General features: G+C 40.0%; 1 pseudogene; it reads right to left on the bottom strand.

Annotated features, from left to right (window-relative positions):
• Positions 1 to 10,775: 10,775 nt before the first annotated feature.
• Positions 10,776 to 11,945, bottom strand: LOC101012470 (annotated as a pseudogene).
• Between the last annotated feature and the right edge of the window lie 5,838 nt (positions 11,946 to 17,783).

Below are 17,783 nucleotides of genomic sequence, written 5' to 3'. Positions count from 1 at the left end.
TTCTGGAATATGGAGTAGCAACTCGGTGGGAGAGACCTTACCTGAACTAACCTCCCGGGCCACACTCTATCCTTTGTCGCTTGCTCCTTGATCTCACCTCACATTGACTCACTTAGCTATGAAAGTAAAGTATCATTTAACACATGGTTGTGAGAAACACTAGAGCAAATACTAGACTCTTTGGCATATGCTGGGCTTAGGAACAACACAATTTTTCTTCACTTAATGCTATGACTGCTGAAGAGAGGAATACAGAGCACTTGAATTGCAGGGCAATGAGGAAATGAAGACAGTTAAGCAAATATTAGTTCATACGTGGTGATCCTCTCCTTTGTGTACACTTTGAACTAAAACAACAGCCTCTTAGCAGAGTGGTTGAAGTTAAAGTGCTCTGACACACATTAAAAAAAAAAAGAAAGTTTTAAACAGCAGTCTGCCTCTGTGGTATACAAGGTCTCCCAAAGTTTCAGTCAGGATGAAATTAATGTGCTCTTAAGGAGTCTGCTTCTTGCACTGGGACAAAATTAAAGAGAAGTTATTCAGTGACATTGAAATTCTAAAGGTGATAAAAGAGAAGGAAATATTCTGGAGGAAGAGTGCATGGTTTGACTACTGCCAGGGAGTTAATACATTAACGAGGAAATACTGGACCTAAACAGACTAAATTCATTATTTTTTCTGCTGCTAAAATTTTGTTTGGATAACTGAAAACGATGAAGTGGAAAAAGGAGACATTCATGTCTCATATGGAAGGAAAAGGCCTGGTTGTGTCTGATATTGGAGAATAAATTTTTCTAGGACTATTCATTCTAGTGAAAATATTACCTTTGTGTCTCTGCCAATGGGAGCGTTCTCATTTGTGATTCAGGATTATTTGTCCTGTTGTGGTTGTTTCATTTTCATTCTCCTTTAAAATTCTTCCCTTTTCCTTCAGTATTTGTTTAAAACTCTAGCTGATGTACATGGCTGGATAGTTTTCTAGAAGATGAAGCTAAAAGTCAGCCCCCAGCTTTGCTACCATGAAATTTGCTCTTTGATTCAAGGTTACACAGGTATTCCCATTTGGGAATATATATGTGCATTTCTAACTTGGACTTAGGCAGCAAGTTAATAAGGCCTCTTCCTTGGAATGGAGCCATAACTAAATGCCTTTCATTGTACATTAAGGTGAGGCATGAAAATGGCATCCAGGAATACAGAATGGACATTTTAGTCCAGAGCTAATCAGTGGGCCCACCCCAAAGTCTGAGAGTCTGGGGGCTGGACCACTGAGTTTTCTTTGTAGTGGGTTCAAATTGCCCAGCTTAACGACACTCATGGAGTCTCCAGATCACAACAGGATCATTCTGAATCCTTAGGAATTCCAGGGATACACAGATGCTTTAAGGGCTTTGTTTCAACCTTGACCTTTTTTTTCCTTTTTAAAGAATATGTATTCCAGGTGTCTTGAAATGCATGGAAGAAAATGCAGGCATCCAGAAGATTGCAGTCTTTCTGAGAGGCCCCCAGAGAACACTGATGAAAATTTAGTTTTACACAATTCTGCAAGGGCTCACCCTGTTCAAGTGGATCCCCATGTCCTTAGAAATTCCTCTTTCTGTAATGATTGCAAATCCAAATAAATTTCTGAGAACTTATTTGATCCAAAGTTACACGCTCCAGTGTTCCCCCACATTTCCACAGTCTCAGCTTACCTGGGTGTAAAGAAATTGAGTATATACTGGGTTCACACCCGTCTGTGTGTGGTTTTTGGCCCACATTCAAGGGTTCTAGGTACCTTCCAGCCTCTTCACCTGCTTTTGAATCTTAATTTGGAGGTAATGGTGAGTCAGAAAGCTAAAGGTGATTTAAGCTTGAGAAAAAACAAAAAGGTGGATCAATGAAGTACCTTTTCCCCAAATTAATAAACTGTTCACTTTTTACTCTCCCAGAAGTAGATTGTTAGTTTTGAAATGAGAAAAGTTCCCTAATCCCCTTCACAGGGCATACACTGGGGGGTAAATCACTTCTTCAGTGCCCGGCAGCTCAAACCCCTAGGGGTAGTAGGCAGATGGGCAGGTCGTGGGGAGAGTGTGCTCCGACCCCAGATCCCACAGCAGCATCTAGGGTTGAGTGTTTACAGCTCCTGAAGTCCCAGCGGGCGTGCATTATAGTGTGCTCTTTCAGCGTGGCCATCCTCAGGCAGGTTGTCTTCATCAGCTCAGTAAGACCTTCTGCCTTATCACAAGGACAGTGGGCTTTCTGTATCCCGGGTTCTTGCCTTAGTGTACCGGAAAAATCGGATCACCTGTGGGCTTGGAGGATGGGTGCAAGGTGTTTTTTTGCTTTGTTTTGTTTTGTTTTGTTTTTGAGACGGAGTCTCACTCTGTCGCCCAGGCTGGAGTGCCTGTGGCGCGATCTCCCCTCACTGCAAGCTCCGCCTCCCGGGTTCACACCATTCTCCTGACTCAGCCTCCCGTGTAGCTGGGACTACAGGCGCCCACACCACGCCCGGCTAATTTTTGTATTTTTAGTAGAGACAGGGTTTCACCGTGTTAGCCAGGATGGTCTCGATTTCCTCACCTCGTGATCCGCCCGTCTCCGCCTCCCAAAGTGCTGGGATTGCAGGCGTGAGCCACCGCGCCCTGCCGGCTGCAAGGTTTTTTACTGAGTGGTGGAAGTAGCTCTCAGCAGACGGATGAGGAGCCAAAAGGAGGATGGAGTGGGAAGGTGGTCTTCCGCTGGAGCTGGGCTGCTCAGGGGCCGAGATCTCCTCCAATTGCCCTCAGCAAATTTCCCTGGGCATCTGCGTTGTTCCGTCATCGATGGACTGTTGGTGTCTGTGCATTCATCTGCGGATGTGTTCCTCTCCACGTCCAGCCGCTTATGTGTGTAACCGCTATGGTATTGGGGTTTTTACAGGCACAAGATGCGGGGGGCATGGTGGTCCAGGGTAATCTTGGAAAATGCAACATTTGGGCACAAAAACAGGAGTGCCTGTCCTCACCTAGGTCTGTGGGCACAAGCCCCAGGGTGGAACCCGAGGGAGGAACCCCGCCTTTCTCTACCCAGTGTTTCCCTGTCCCTCTCCCATATCAATTTAATTAATAAGGAATTTGTTATTTCAGTCTTGCAGTCCATCAAATCATGTGTGTCTGTTTACATTGCTTACATTCACCTTGTTGATTGTAATCTACAAGTTCTTCTATTCAGTCACGACATAGGTCTGACATCTGAAGTGAGATCTGATGTCTGAAGTGAGAAACTCTTGATTCTTTAATTCTCATTGGCTGCTAAGACTGTTACTGCTACTAGTACATTTCTCTAACATGTAGTTTTGAATTTCTGTGTTAAATAGCCTCTTATATTTCCAAGGAACATTTGAATAGTATAGATCCAACATCTGAAATTAGATCTGATGTCTGAAGTGAGAAACTCTTGATTCTTTAATTCTCATTCACTGCCAAGCCTATTACTGCTACTAGTACATTTCTCTAACATGTAGTTTTAAATTTCTGTATCAAATAGCCTCTTATATTTCCAAGGAATATTTGAATAGTATAGAGGATTTTTTAAGCTGCATAAGATTTGGTTGTCAAAAAGGAAATAATTCATAATTAAATTCACGTATCAATTCCTTTGCCACTGAGTTTGAAAACTCAGGGTCAACAGGCAGGCAAGGCTTATCTTTCTGAATTGGGAACAAGTATAATGAAAGCACTTATGATATCCCAAGTAATCTTTTTTTCTTTTTTTAAAAAGAATTTTGCCCTGGCGCGGTGGCTCCAGCCTGTAATCCCAGCACTTTGGGAGGCCGAGGCGGGCAGATCACGAGGTCAGCAGATCGAGACCATCCTGGCTAACACGGTGAAACCCCGTCTCTACTAAAAAATACAAAAAACTAGCCGGGCGAGGTGGCGGGCGCCTGTAGTCCCAGCTACACCGGAGGCTGAGGCAGGAGAATGGCATAAACCCGGGAGGCGGAGCTTGCAGTGATCTGAGATCCGGCCACTGCACTCCAGCCCGGGCGACAGAGCAAGATTCCGTCTCAAAAAAAAAAAAAAAAGAATTTTATGACAGAAGAGTATATGGAAAAGAAGAAAAGTATATATAAAATATATATAAATATATATATTTTTTAGAATCAGATAAGATTATACCCTGTAAATTACTTTCACTTGATTGATTGACAAGGGATAGTGGCATTTAGTGATGTTTTGTTTTTCTACACTAATAGCAATTTAAATTTTCTTGGCATCTGAAGCATGAAGGTAAAAATTTCACAGGATCATATTTTGAAGTCAAAAAGCCCTGTTTGAAATCATCTTTGGACAAAATTCTTCATCTTTCTCAGTCTCTGTTCCTATCACTAAAACACATAAGAATGCCTAAATCACATCCTAGTTATGAGAAATAAATATAGTATCATATATAAAGCAGATGATATACTGCCTGGCCCATATTTGAATTCAATGAGAGGTAGTAATTGTTTTTACTATTTTTATTGTCATTCTTATTTAAACCTAGATCATCTACCCAAGCATCCCTCTTTAGCTATTAATATTTTTCTTGATATTTCTTCTCATACATGCTTACTTCTTGCAACCTGAACTCTTGGTTCTACACAACCTAGTTCCCTAAATTTCCCATGAGTAATGCCTCCCCACAGGAAATCTTGACCCTTCTTGTTGGCTCTGTTTCAGGTACTTGGACCTTTGCTCTTTCTGAAGATTTTCTAGGATTTCTAGAATCTCCTGCGTCTCCAACTGTACTGATGGAGAGTCTCAATAATAGTAGCTCTGGATTTGGCATATATTTAGTGAGAACCAAGGAACTTAGGGTTGTATAATAGAAGGTCAGAGTTAGTAAAGGAAACCTGTACTGGACATTTGTTGGTTGCTTTTTTTTTTTTTTTTTTTTTTAGACAGAGTCTCGCTCTTGTTGCCCGGGCTGGAGTGCAATGGCGCAGTCTTGGCTCACTGCAACCTCTGCTTCCCAGGTTCAAGTGATCCTCCTGCCTCAGCCTCCCAAGTAGCTGGATGCTACTCCATGCCCAGTTAATTTTGTACTTTTAGTAGAGATGGTGTTTCTCCCTGTTGGTCAGGCTGGTCTTGAACTCCTGCCCTCAGGTGATCTGCCCTCCTCAGCCTCCCAAAGTGCTGGGATTACAGGCGTGAGTCACTGCACCTGGCCTGCACCTATGTTTTTCTCCCTTGTTCTTTCTGAAAAGTGTAAGAGGATAATCCATTTGCAAATATCTGATGATTCCATCCCAGAAATGTTTCTCAAAGTTACCCTCATCAGCTGGTATCTTAGTTTAGTGCTCCTAAGACTATTCCAACAATGATTAGCCTCTGAATCACTATTCTCTTCTGTCACTAGTGTATTCTTTACATGGTTTGCTTGTGCATATATCCAATGAGTAACACTCAAGTCCTTTCATGTGTCACACACTGGATTGAACATAAATGGTAAATCAGTATGTGAAAATGTCAGAGAACCCAGCCTTTCAGTATAAAGGGCCAATGTCCTTCTCCCTCTATCTCTGCCTGCATCTTGATATGGCTCTGTTGCTGGAGCAGAAGGAGCAAATTTTGTGTGTGCATATACTTCTGAGGAAGATGAGGGAGATGAAGTTACAATGTTTGGATCCTACCATGTCTCTTGAAAAAAAATTTAACACCCATGATTAAACAGACAGGGATTGAAGAAAGCATTTTTATGAGTCTCACTTTGTTCATTTTGGGGCACAAGCAATGGTTTTAGAGCCCTGGTGACAAGAATTAAGGCAGCAACCCTTCTAAGTCCCTTGCATGGAATCCAGTACCACTCCAGAGCCCTGCAGACCAGCAGTTCCCTTTCTTGATAGGTGAGCTAGCATCATTGATAATGAAGGTTCCTGAAGTAGCTTCTTGGACAGTGGATAAGGACATGCAGAAGCAAGAGCTGGGGAGGAGAATATGACTAGTGCTCCTGGTGACTGCAGTTGACAGTCTGCAATGCAACAGGTTCAATGCTGAAACCTCAGAAAAACACTGGAGAGGCTTTGAAGGATGCACCTATATGGGAGGCAGAGAGGACTGAGATTCTGCAGTAATGGAGGGCTCAGAGTTACTACAATTGGGCCACCTATATTAATGTCCATAAGTTATGCTATCAGGCTTTTGAAAACCACAACCGTGGAGTCCGCTTCTCCAGACAAATCTGAACATATTTATACCTGATTTCCATTGATCAATTTCAAACTCCCCATACTTGTACACAAGGCTCTTCACAATCTGACCCCAACCCCCTTCTGTACATCGTCTTCTTCCCCCTTTCCTCACTGAGCCTGTTGTCTATCTTCTTTCTCCGTGTTTTTCAGGTCATTGCCTTATACCTCTCCCCCCATTTCTCCAACAATATCTTCCCCATGCCTATTTGTTTCTGATTTATTTATTTTCGTAGAATCTTTCTGTCTTAATCTAGTTTTGGTTGCTCAAAGCAGAATACCTGAATCTGGGTAATTTATAAAGAAACAAAATTTAATTCCTACAGTTCTGGAGGCTTGGAAGTTCAAGGTTGAGAGGGCGAATCTTGTGAGCTGAGGGCTTTTTTTTTTTTTTTTTTTTTTCTGAAGTGGTCTCCTTCCATCTTAGCCTCTCAAGTTACTGGGTGGCTGGTGAGGGCCTTGCTATTGGTGAGGACTCTCCACAGAGTCCCAAGGAGCCACAAGGCATCACATGGGAAAGGACTGAGTGTGCTAGCTCTGGCCTCTCTTACTTTTCTTACAGCTACTAGTACCACCTCCAGATAGCCCATTAAGTCATTATCCATTAATCTATGGATAGATTAATACATTCATGAGGGCTCTGCCTCTTAAAGGCCCCATCTCTTAAAGGCCCCACCTCTCAATATGTCACACTGAGGATTAAGTTTCAAGGTAAGTGTTGGAGGGGACAAACATTCAAATCATAGCACTGTCCTTTTGTTAATAAAATAACTGTTTCACCTTTCTTTCCTTTAACCAGTCTAAAACCTGCCGGGAGGTGGGGCAAGAACCATGATTTAGATTCGAAGTCAATGCTTGTTGTTTAAATGTAAAAACTTCTGGGGCCCATAGAATTTAGAATAGTAGAAAATCAAAACTGGGGGAACGAATCAAAAAAAACCAAAAACGAAACCCCTCACTTTTTACAAACTAGATATTTGTTGATTGTCTACTTAGAATCAATTTCTTTGTATTTCTTGATAACAAATGGCAGATTTTTAGGGGTAGCTGCATCTCTCACACAGCTGAGATGCTTCTGGGGTAGCAGTCCCTGTCAGTCTAATCAGAGTAAACATGCAAGTACTTTGCTTAAAATGTAGGGCAGACACATTGTCTCTGAATGTGCATCCTCAGATGTCAGCAGCATCTGGTGACCAGGAACATGGATGACTGAGGTTGGTGCCAACCTCCAGCGTGGAGAGAAGAAGAGAATCTGGTCTCTAATTGGGGTCACCTAGACGGAGGCAGAAGCCACCCCAAAGCCTGCTTTACTTTGGACTCTCACAATCCCCATGTCAGAAAATCACTGTCCTTTAAATATTTTTTGAGCTTAAGTAGTTTCTGTCCTTGCAATATAAGTAGTTCTAATGAATACAAAACGTTACACGTCTCTCCTCTCCCATAATTATCTGAGAACAGGAACCCAAAGCCCTGAATCAAGAAGCAAATTTGTGACAAAGAGGAAAGTAGAACCCAAGTCTCTGCATTCCTGGTCCAGATCCCTTTGTTAAATCAAACCTTATCACCAGCATTTTCAGTGTTGCTGTTCCACTTCTAAGCAGAGATGTGATCATTTACAAAAAATGTTTTAAACATCTTAGCATTTCACGGATTTACTACTTGATATTGAATTTGAATATATATTGCAATATGGCCCAACAATTATTTAAATTTATGTAGATGAGGCTTGTAAAGATAATATACTAATGTATGTGGCACAGCATTTGAATTGGGCATTTGAGATCTATTTGTTTATTTGCTTGTTTAAGCAGGGCTGTAACTTTAGCATCAATGACCTTACTATTTCTTTTCCCTTGAAAATTGTTGAGAGCAGATTATAGGAAAATGTAGTACGTTCATAATTCCAGGTACAGAATATCTAGTTCTATAAAACCTGATGGAAACCGTATATTGACTGCCACTTAGTAGCCATATGATTAAGATGAAACACTATTGAGAGTTCACAAAAACAGCATTAGATAATTTGCACTGTAGTCAGCTTTAATTAAACTTTTGATAGGCATGCAGAGCTGTGTTATCAAAGTAATATAGAAATGTTCAGGCATATATGATACATGTTTGGCTGCAAAACATAGCATAGCATTCTCAGATTCTCTCTAGGGTTGATGTATCCCCCTTACAATAAATTATTTAGTAATATAACTGCATGTTGGCCAGTGATTCCCTGATGAAGCGTGTATGGCAAGTCATGCTTACCATGGTAAGCTCTGTTAAGTGTCTTGCAGTCTAAATAAACTCCCTGCAATGACTTGGGAGCCAGTATGAGGCAAAGTTTATCATTTTTGGTTCCTTGTGAAGAGTCAGTAAGAACATTGTTTGCCTCTGCAAACAAGTGCTTTTGATGGGTCCTGGTCCCTGAAGTCAGTAGAGAGTACCAAATGCTTAATATTAGGAGGTTAAGAATGTCTCTTTTAACTTATGCTTTCTAATATGCTGTTCTTTCCTGCTCTTCACGTCTCCATTGACAACAGCTGCATACACATCACTTACCCTGACACTTGGAAAACAGACCAGCAGCCTTTTCTATTCCTACCATAAATGCCACTCAGTGAACCAGCCACTAGGTCATGCTCATGGGCAATGCAATCTGTTCCTCCCTCCTGGGCTCCAGCCTCACTTTCATAATGACTGGAGGGAGAGCCGTCCCTTGGGGAATTTGTTGTTCTACACTTAGACTTTTGGCAGCTGGTAAACCCAAAACCATTATTTTTCAAATAAGCTGGTTATGATACAGACACAAAATTTCTAAGTTGGAAAATTTTGTTAAGCCAGGATCAAATTTCAATTGATGGAATTCACTTCTCTATAATTTATAAGGTGATACTTAATCATGAAAAATATCCTGATGCTTTTATTTGGTTGCATAGAATATATAATGCTTTTAAGAACACCTCTACCCCACATAATCCTCTCTCATATGTTCATAAAGAAAACCCATCCTCCCTTCCTAGGCATTGTAAGGGGCATACAACGAAACTCTCAAAGTTGGTATGAAAGAGCCAGTGGAGAAACTTGAAGATAAAGATTGGGAAGCACTGCAAACATAAGCCATGGCAGAAGATAAATTAGCTCTAAAATTATTTTGTTAATCACTAGAAATATAGGAATAATTGTACAAAGAATCTCAGCAGATTTCACATTTTAAAAGTAGGCTGCATCATACCATTTTGAAATTATGAACTAATGCTATTTTCTTCAAGTGCTCAGAAAGCCATACCTATAGTCCAAATGGTCCACCTCTCAAACTGTACATAGATTACATTTAGACAGAAGGATGTGGGTAAGATATGTGGTTTATCACGCTCACAATGCCAGTTCATGAGAAAGCTTCTCTTTTTAAAGCATCTTCGTCCTTCATGAATTCAATCTAAAAAAGGTGAGAATGCACACCCTAAGCATTCCTTTCTGCCCTTAGAAATCCATTCTGAATTTGACATTCAGTGCTATTAGCCCAATGTTTGGCATAAAGAAAGTAGGACCTTCATAAATATTTGTTGGTGAGATGAATAAATAAATGAATGACTCCCTTTTGGAATTTGTCCTGCTTTATCGTGTTCTGCCTCCAAGAAAGGGAATTCCACTGGTGCTGTCACGGATTAGACTAGTTGGCCTTGGGTTTTCCTCTGCAATTTCATTTCAACAAGTGTTCCCCAAGTCTAATATGTGGTAGAAAAGTCCGTGTTGCTCAGCCTAATGATCCTGACTACAAAGAGGATGTGCTTTGCAGTCAGCCAGGCCTACCTTGGAGTCCCTGCGCTGCTCTCTCTCACCAGCTGTGTGAAATCAAGCACTGAGACCATTTTCTAATTTGTAACAAGTGTGCGAGGGCACCTCTCTGCTAGGCTGGCTGGGAGCACTGAATGAGATAACATATTTAAAGAATTTAACATACTGCTTAGCTCACAGGAAACATATAGTACATTTATTATTATTTTAATTTTGCACCTGTGAGAAAGAATTTTGCTTTCTAAAGTTTATTTTCATAAGCCTCCCAGCCCCTGAGAGTGTCCTTATTTTCCTTTCTCTTTGGAGGTGCAGTGACCATGAGTACTGCATATAATATTCCAGGGACTATTCACTGTTGTTTTGAATGACATATACAGCATTAATATCTGCTATCTGCTCTTTTTGTCTAGGGCAATATATTGGGATCTTTTATTTAGGGAGCAGCAAGACCTTCATATTACAAGCATTATTTGGATATTTCTTCTAAAATGCAATTCTTCCCATATGTCCAAGACATAGCTCACCTGACCACTTGAATGTATTATTATTTAATTAACTGTTTCAGTTTTATATTTCAAATCTTCCTTCTATCTGGGAAAATTGAATGATATTTTCAATGCTGAGAATTTTGTGAAAATATTAATCATGATCAGCATTGGCAATAGTTTCATGAAGAACTATTGTTAGAAGAGCTCCTACGAACTCTATTTTTTATATTTGGCTTTTAAACCTTTTTCCCGTAATGGTGGTTGAGGTTGGTTTATGTTTTTGTTTTTATAGTAAATTTGTATATGATAATAACATTGACTATCTGTCATTTCTCACAAAATTTTTTAGTTTGCTTGGTTTTAATTTTGTTAATATATCTTTGACGTGTAGACATTCTATGTTTTCATCTCATTGAACTTTGTTGTGTTTTTTTCCCTCTGTGATTTCTTTTGTTGCTGTTGAACTTGGAAGTTCTATTCGTACCGAGTTCGATTAAAAATTCACCAACATTTTCATCTAGGTATCAATAATTGTCATTTCAAAAAATTCATTGCATTAAATTTATGACTCCATCTACCATCTTTTTGTGTATGTAATACCTGAGAATATGACTTAAAAATAGGTATCCAATTATCTTAGCACCATTTATTGAAGAGTTATTTCTTTCTCCACTGATCTGATTTATAAAGCCAAGCTTATATAGTCAGTTTAAAAATATATATGTTGGCTTAATGTCTCAGAACTTTGATGTCATTGGTCTCAGACACCACTTTGCCATCCACTATCTGGTGGGTGGTGGTCTTTTTGATGGTTTCATAGAGTTGCTGTTGTCCAGGGCATCACCAAGATTGAAGTCCTCCTCATCTTCCAGCAGGTGGCAGTAGGTGGCGATCTCAGCCTCCAGCTTGACCTTGATGTTCAGCAGGACCTTATACTCCTGGGCCTGGCGCTGTCCCTCTGCCCAGGTCTGTGCCAGCTCTGACTCCAGGTGCAGCAGGATCTCATTGAGCTGCTCCATCTGCAGGGCATGATGGGCCTCCACCTCCCTCAGGTTGTTCTCCAAGCTGGCCTTCAGATTTCTCATGGAGTCCAGGTCGATCTCCAAGGACTAGACTGTATGTCTCCGTTCTGTGAGCATCATCTCAGCAGCTCCAACTTTGGCAGACTGCGTGGTGACTGCTGTGGTGTTCTCCTCAATCTGCTGAGACCAGTACTTATCCAGCTCCTTTCAGGTCTTCCGAGCTATCTCTTCATATTGGGCCAGGATGCCTGCCATGATCTTGGCTAGGTTCTGAGATCTGGGGGCATCTACCTCCAGGCTCAACCCAGATCTGGCAATCTGGGCTTGTAGGCCTTTTACTTCCTCCCTGTGGTTCTTCTTCACGAAGAGCAACTCCTCCTTGAGAGCCTCGATCTCTGTCTCCAGCTGCAGCTGAGTGACATTGGTGTCATCAATGACCTTGTGGAGCCCATGGATGAGACATTAAGCCAGCAGAAGCAGGGTACCCTTTGGGGAGCAGAAGGCCAATAAAAAGTTCAGAGGTCAAAAATAAAATAAAATAAAAAATATATGTCAGCATCTGTTAATAGGTCATTTCTTTGTTGACGAAAACAGCCAAACTCTGTAAAATATTTCAAGAGGGTTATTCTGAGCCAAATATGAGTGATCATGGCCTGAGGCATAGTCTCAAGAGTTTCTAAGAATATGTACCTAAGACGGTTAGTTTACAGCTTGATTTATATATTTTAGGGGGACATAAGACGTTAATCAATACAGGTGAGGTATACATTGGGTTGGTTCAGAAAGGTGGGACAACTCAGAGTGGGACCTTACAGGTCACAGGTGGATTCAAAGATTTTTCTGATTGGCAATTGGTTCAAACAGTTAAGTTATTATCCAAAGAAAGGGGTGCCTGGGTTAAGATAAGGGGTTGTGGAGACCAAGATTCTTATTATGTAGATGAGGTCTCATAGGTGGCCACGTTTAGAGAAAACGGATGGCAAATATTTCCTAGTTAGACCCTTAAAAGGTACTAGACTCTAGGTTAATCTCTTCAGGATTGGGAGGGTCTGGAAGGGGAAAGATCTAGCTGTGTCAGCAGAAATTCTTCGCAGATGCAAACTTTTCCTTACAAAAATTACAGATGCAAATTTCCCCCACAAAATGGCTTTTCAGGGATATGTGAAAACATGCCAAATAAATCTATTTTGGAGTAAAATCCTTTGATTTCCTTCAGGGCCTGCTGCCTGTCATATGATACTGTACTAGAGCCAAATTGGAATTTGGTATCTTATTGCTACAGTCTGTTTTGTCAGTCTTAAGATCTCTGTTTTAATGTTAATGCTGGTCAGTTGTGCCTGAACTCCAAAGGGAGAAAAGTGTGATGGGGCATAACACCCCCTTCCCATCATGACCTGAATTAGTTTTCAAGTTTTTTTTGAATCTCTTTTGTTGAAGTGGGAGTGGGGGATGGGGTTGGTCATTCAGTCATTCAGTCTGTTATGGGGCTTAGAATTTTATTTTTGGTTTACATCTTTATAAAGGCCTAGTTGCTGATTCCAGAGCTGAACCAAGGCTTTATTGCATTGTTTTCATTAGCATATAAGATGTTTTAAATATCTTAAAGTATAAGTTCTACCATTCACTGGGAAATCCTGTCAGCTCCATCTTCATCATGAATTCAGAATCTGGCCACTAATATACCCAGAGTCCTACTGCTTTGCCACTTGCACTGTGACTAGCTTTGTTTCAGCCACCATCGTCTCTTGCTAGGATTATAGCAATGGTCTCATTGCTCCTCTAGCTTTTATCTTGTACCCCAAAGCCTATTGTCCAGACCACAATCACAGTGTGTACCTCAATGTTAGGTTAGATCAGATCAGATCAATGCAGTGGCTTTCCTTTTCCCCAGAGTGCAGTGCCCCTGAGGCCCCACAAGACCTGGGTCTCACCATTCTTGCCTCCCTCACTCAGCTCCAGGCACTACTTTTACTCAGGACCCTTTCACATTCTTTCTTTCCTCTGTTTGGAATAATCTTTCCTAATTATCTGCATGGTTTGCTCCTTAGTTGCTCAGATATTACCAAAGAGTCTCTCCCCAATCCAGAGGAATAACCATCCATGCACCCCTTCCCCAGGTCCCATTCTCCTCACTCTATTTTAGTTTTCTTAATTATACATGGCACCACCTGTTTGATATCAGCAGAAGAATGAAACTTTAAGAGGACAGGTTTGGGTTGAGGTGGGGGAAGGTTAATGGTTATTCCCACAGTCTAGTGACAACAAAAATGAATGACATAAAAGTCTTAATTTTTGAGGTGTGTTAAGCCAACTTTGGGGTGCGTTTGACCAATCTGTAGATAAATCTGTGGCTGTTTCTCCAGAGAGGTTTTCAGGAGGTTTAGGATTTACATATTTCTTTAAAGGGACTATAAGGCAAATGGTTGTATTCCCATGAGACATTAGATAGTGCCCAGTAAATCTACATTTTACACAAGATAAGGTGAATGTTTGCAGAGAAAAAGGAAGTATTAATAACAGAAGAGCCACTTCTCTAGACCTCTATGGGTAGGTGGAGGAAATGAGTCTTGTCTTCACTCTGCACCTGCGAAGATACGATTATGATAGATATTATCAGTGTGGAATTGAACAGACTTTAGTTTTAGGAGCTAGACTTAGATTGCAGATCACAGATCTAAAGTTACAAAGAGCAAGTCCTTGTTTATGGGAGGCCAGCAGAGAATTTAGTTATGAATGATCTGTGGAAGCAGTTCTTCAGCAGGTGCCTGAGGTCTTTTATGTTTCCATGGGGATCTGGCTGAGGCATCCTGCTAGGAACAGATATTCATTTGGAAGAGGGAGTTGCATGACTCAACCTCCCGGGCTTAAGTTTCCCTTTTGCATAAGAAGTTTGGGGGTCCTGATATTTTTATCATCCTTTACACTGGAATAATGCTTGGCATAATAGAATGTGCTCAATAAATATTTACTGAGTGACAAGGCTTGGGAATTTATCCGAGATAATTCTTTGATAATAGAAAGAATTTCCCCCTTCCCAGGGTTGTTGCTCTCTTTGGGCTTTCTAATTCTTGAGACAACAAATATTTTCCTATGAAATCTGTGTATTCACCAAATACTTACTGAACCCGTCCATCTTCCAGGTAGTGTTCTAGAGTCTGTCAAATCAGCACAGATTATTGTGATTTACATTTTTAATACACAGTACTCTCTACAATTTAAAATTTTTAAAAATTAAAAAATCGATTCCTAGTTATTCCTGTATCTCCTTTTCCATATTAAATTTGCTGTTTGCTTTACTTTTTTTTCCTTGATTAAGCTTTATAAGCTTTAACAATTTTTTGAGTAATCAGAAATGGAAAACAATATAATAGATCTGTTAATTGACTCAAAATAGCGTTGTATTTTTTCTATTATTTCTATTTTTGTGGGCAATGTTTTCAATTTCCTCTTGGTCTTTATTTTTTAATAAAAGCATTTATAACAGTGACCTTATCTTTATATTGAGCTTTGATAACAGCTGATACATTTTGCTCTTGTTTTAATAATATTTTAATTATCTTATAATTTTATTTCCAGTGACTCAGCATTTATTCACTACTATCCAGCAGTGTGGCTAGAGTTTAGTGAATGAAAGACAGAGAAGTATGCACATTAATTCACATGAATTAATTATATTATTCCAAAATTCCATGAAATATAGTTTTTGAAAACTTAAGATGTCAAAGGCAGAGAGGGGTATGCTAAATTCAGGACAAGGTGGAGGCAGTAAGCTGGGCAGAACATTCAGGGCTTCTTAGGACAAGTGAAGGTGTCTGTGTTCTAAGAGCAATGGGAAGTTATTGGAGAATTTTAAGGACTTTGACGTGTTTTATGCCTGCTGGGGGAAGAGTAGATAAAAGAGGGCTAAGATAGAAGTGAGGAAGATCAATTAGAAAGTTATAGAAGCTGCTGACGGTGGGAAGATTATAATTCCTCAAAAAACACTACTGTCATGGAGAAGGAAAATGGTCCCTTTTATTTGTTGATACAGGGCCCTGGGACACTGAAATAAATTTCACAACAATGTTCTTCCTTCGGGGTAAATAGGGCTGCTCTAAGCATGGGTAAACTTTGGAATTTTTTTTTTTTTTAGATTAGCCGCATTTAAGAAAATGTTTTCCTAACTTTATCAGTAGATTACTAATTTTGTTTGGCAGTTCTCTGTAGGTATTGAATGGTTGCTTGGAGCAAGTTATATTAGGAGCTGCTTTCTTGACACACCATTTTAAACTAAAAAACTCTTTGATTTTAATTCATACTTCAGTGTTTCCATATTGCCGTGTCCTAGAAAAGTTTTTGTCAGAATTTGCATGCCATTTTAGGTCTTCATATTTTTTTAGACTAAACATGTTTTCTGTATTTTTTAGGCCTCAAACTGCAATTTACATTATCTGAATTGTTTGCCTACTTAGGTCACATTCTCTAGACAGTGTTCAACTCTTTACTAGGCTGTAGATAAATAGGCTTATATACAAAATCTTCTATTTATAAAATCTCTCTTTTGGATAACAGAGTGCTTTTTGCCATTTGTAGACCTCTTCTAGTTTTGGATGCCTAATTTTGGAAATTTTTAATTACAAACGGGAGTGCTATCCTAAAGGAATACCACATTTGCAGTGATGTACAGTATATACATATTAAACACAAATTTTAAGTTTTATTTTAGTTGTGTTTAGAAGAAATTTGCTCTCCTACGTCTTTAGAAACTTGATGTCCAAGAAGTCTCCTATGGTTTTAGGCTTTCACTGAAATGTCTGTGAGTCCATTAGGGCTGCTACAACAAAATACCTTAGACTAGGTGCGTTAGTCTGTTCTCATGCTGCTAATAGAGAAATACCCAAGACTGGGTAACTTATAAAGGAAAGAGGTTTAGTTGACTCACAGTTCCACATGGTTGAGGAGGCCTCACAATCATGATAGAAGGCGAAGGAGGAGCAAAGTCACATCTTACATGGTGGTAGGCAAGAGAGAGTGTTCAGGGCAACTGCCCTTTATAAACCATCAGATCTCATGAGACTTATTCACTATCATGAGAACAGCACGGGAAAGACCCGCCCCCATGATTCCAATTACCTCCTACCAGCTCCCTCCCACGACACATGGGAATTACGGGACCTACAATTCAAGATGAGATTTGGGTGGGGACACAGCCAAACCATATCACTAAGTAATTTATAAACGACAGAAATTTTATTTCTCATAGTTTCAGAGGCTGGGAAGTTCAAGATCAAGATGCCAGCAGACTCAGCATCCGGTGAGGGTTCTCTGCTTTGGATATTACACCTCCTTGTTGGATCCCCACATGCAGAAGGGGTGAACAAACTCCCCTCAGGCCTCTGTTATAAGGGCACTCATCCCATCTATAAGGCTTCTGCCTTCAGGACCTAATCATCTCCTAAAAGGCCCACCTCTTAAGACTAGTGCATTAGTGATTAAGTGTTAACTATGAATTTGGGAGGGGACACAAACTTTCAGACCACAGCACTTACTGATTGTGCAGTTTATTTCTGTGCCCAGTCCTCTGAGTTTATGAAAAGAAGGGAAGACATTTTTTTTTCTTTCAACCAGTATCACATTCAAACTAGGTAAATTTGGTACACTCAAATTTTTAACGTTTTACAAAAAAAAAAAAAAAATCAAAGTTTCCTTTTAGCAACAGGGTGATACATAAAAGGGGAAAACTACAGCCCAGAGCACAAAGCCTAAAATGACCACAGAGGAGTTCCTTTCTTACGCTAAGCACAGGCTCTAACTTCACCAGACTAGCCTGTCTTCCCCTAACACTGCCATACTTCAAGTCTCCATCTTAGTAAAAGATATGGATATTGTTGTTGCTCCAAAAAGTTTATTTAGAAACTATACATATAAGGCCAAGAAATTATTTTTCTCTTCTTGTAATTCTATGCAAAAAGTGCCTTCATTTATTCTTTTGGGTCCTTTCAAGTAGATAGTTTTACATCAGCTCCAACTTCCCATTATTCATTAAATCTTTCCTTCAACAAACATTTATCGCTAAGTTCTAGGTATGTTCTTGGTCCGAAAGTTTTAAGGTGATTGAGATACTATTATGGAACTTCAGGGCTCTATGTTTTTAAATTCAGGACAAACATGTAACAAATCAGGACAGTAATTTATACAATAAAATGTTATAAGAAATATAAAAATATAATTAAATGATAGACATAGGTATTGAGTACCATGGGACACAAAGGTAAGAAGGTCAATAACACTAGGGTGAAGGCAGAAGATGGTTTTGAA

Source organism: Papio anubis, chromosome 3 (genome assembly GCF_008728515.1).
Source record: "Papio anubis isolate 15944 chromosome 3, Panubis1.0, whole genome shotgun sequence".
NCBI lineage: Eukaryota > Metazoa > Chordata > Mammalia > Primates > Cercopithecidae > Papio > Papio anubis.
Note: the sequence above shows the minus strand (reverse complement) of the source record. Positions and strands in the feature narration are given on the sequence as shown.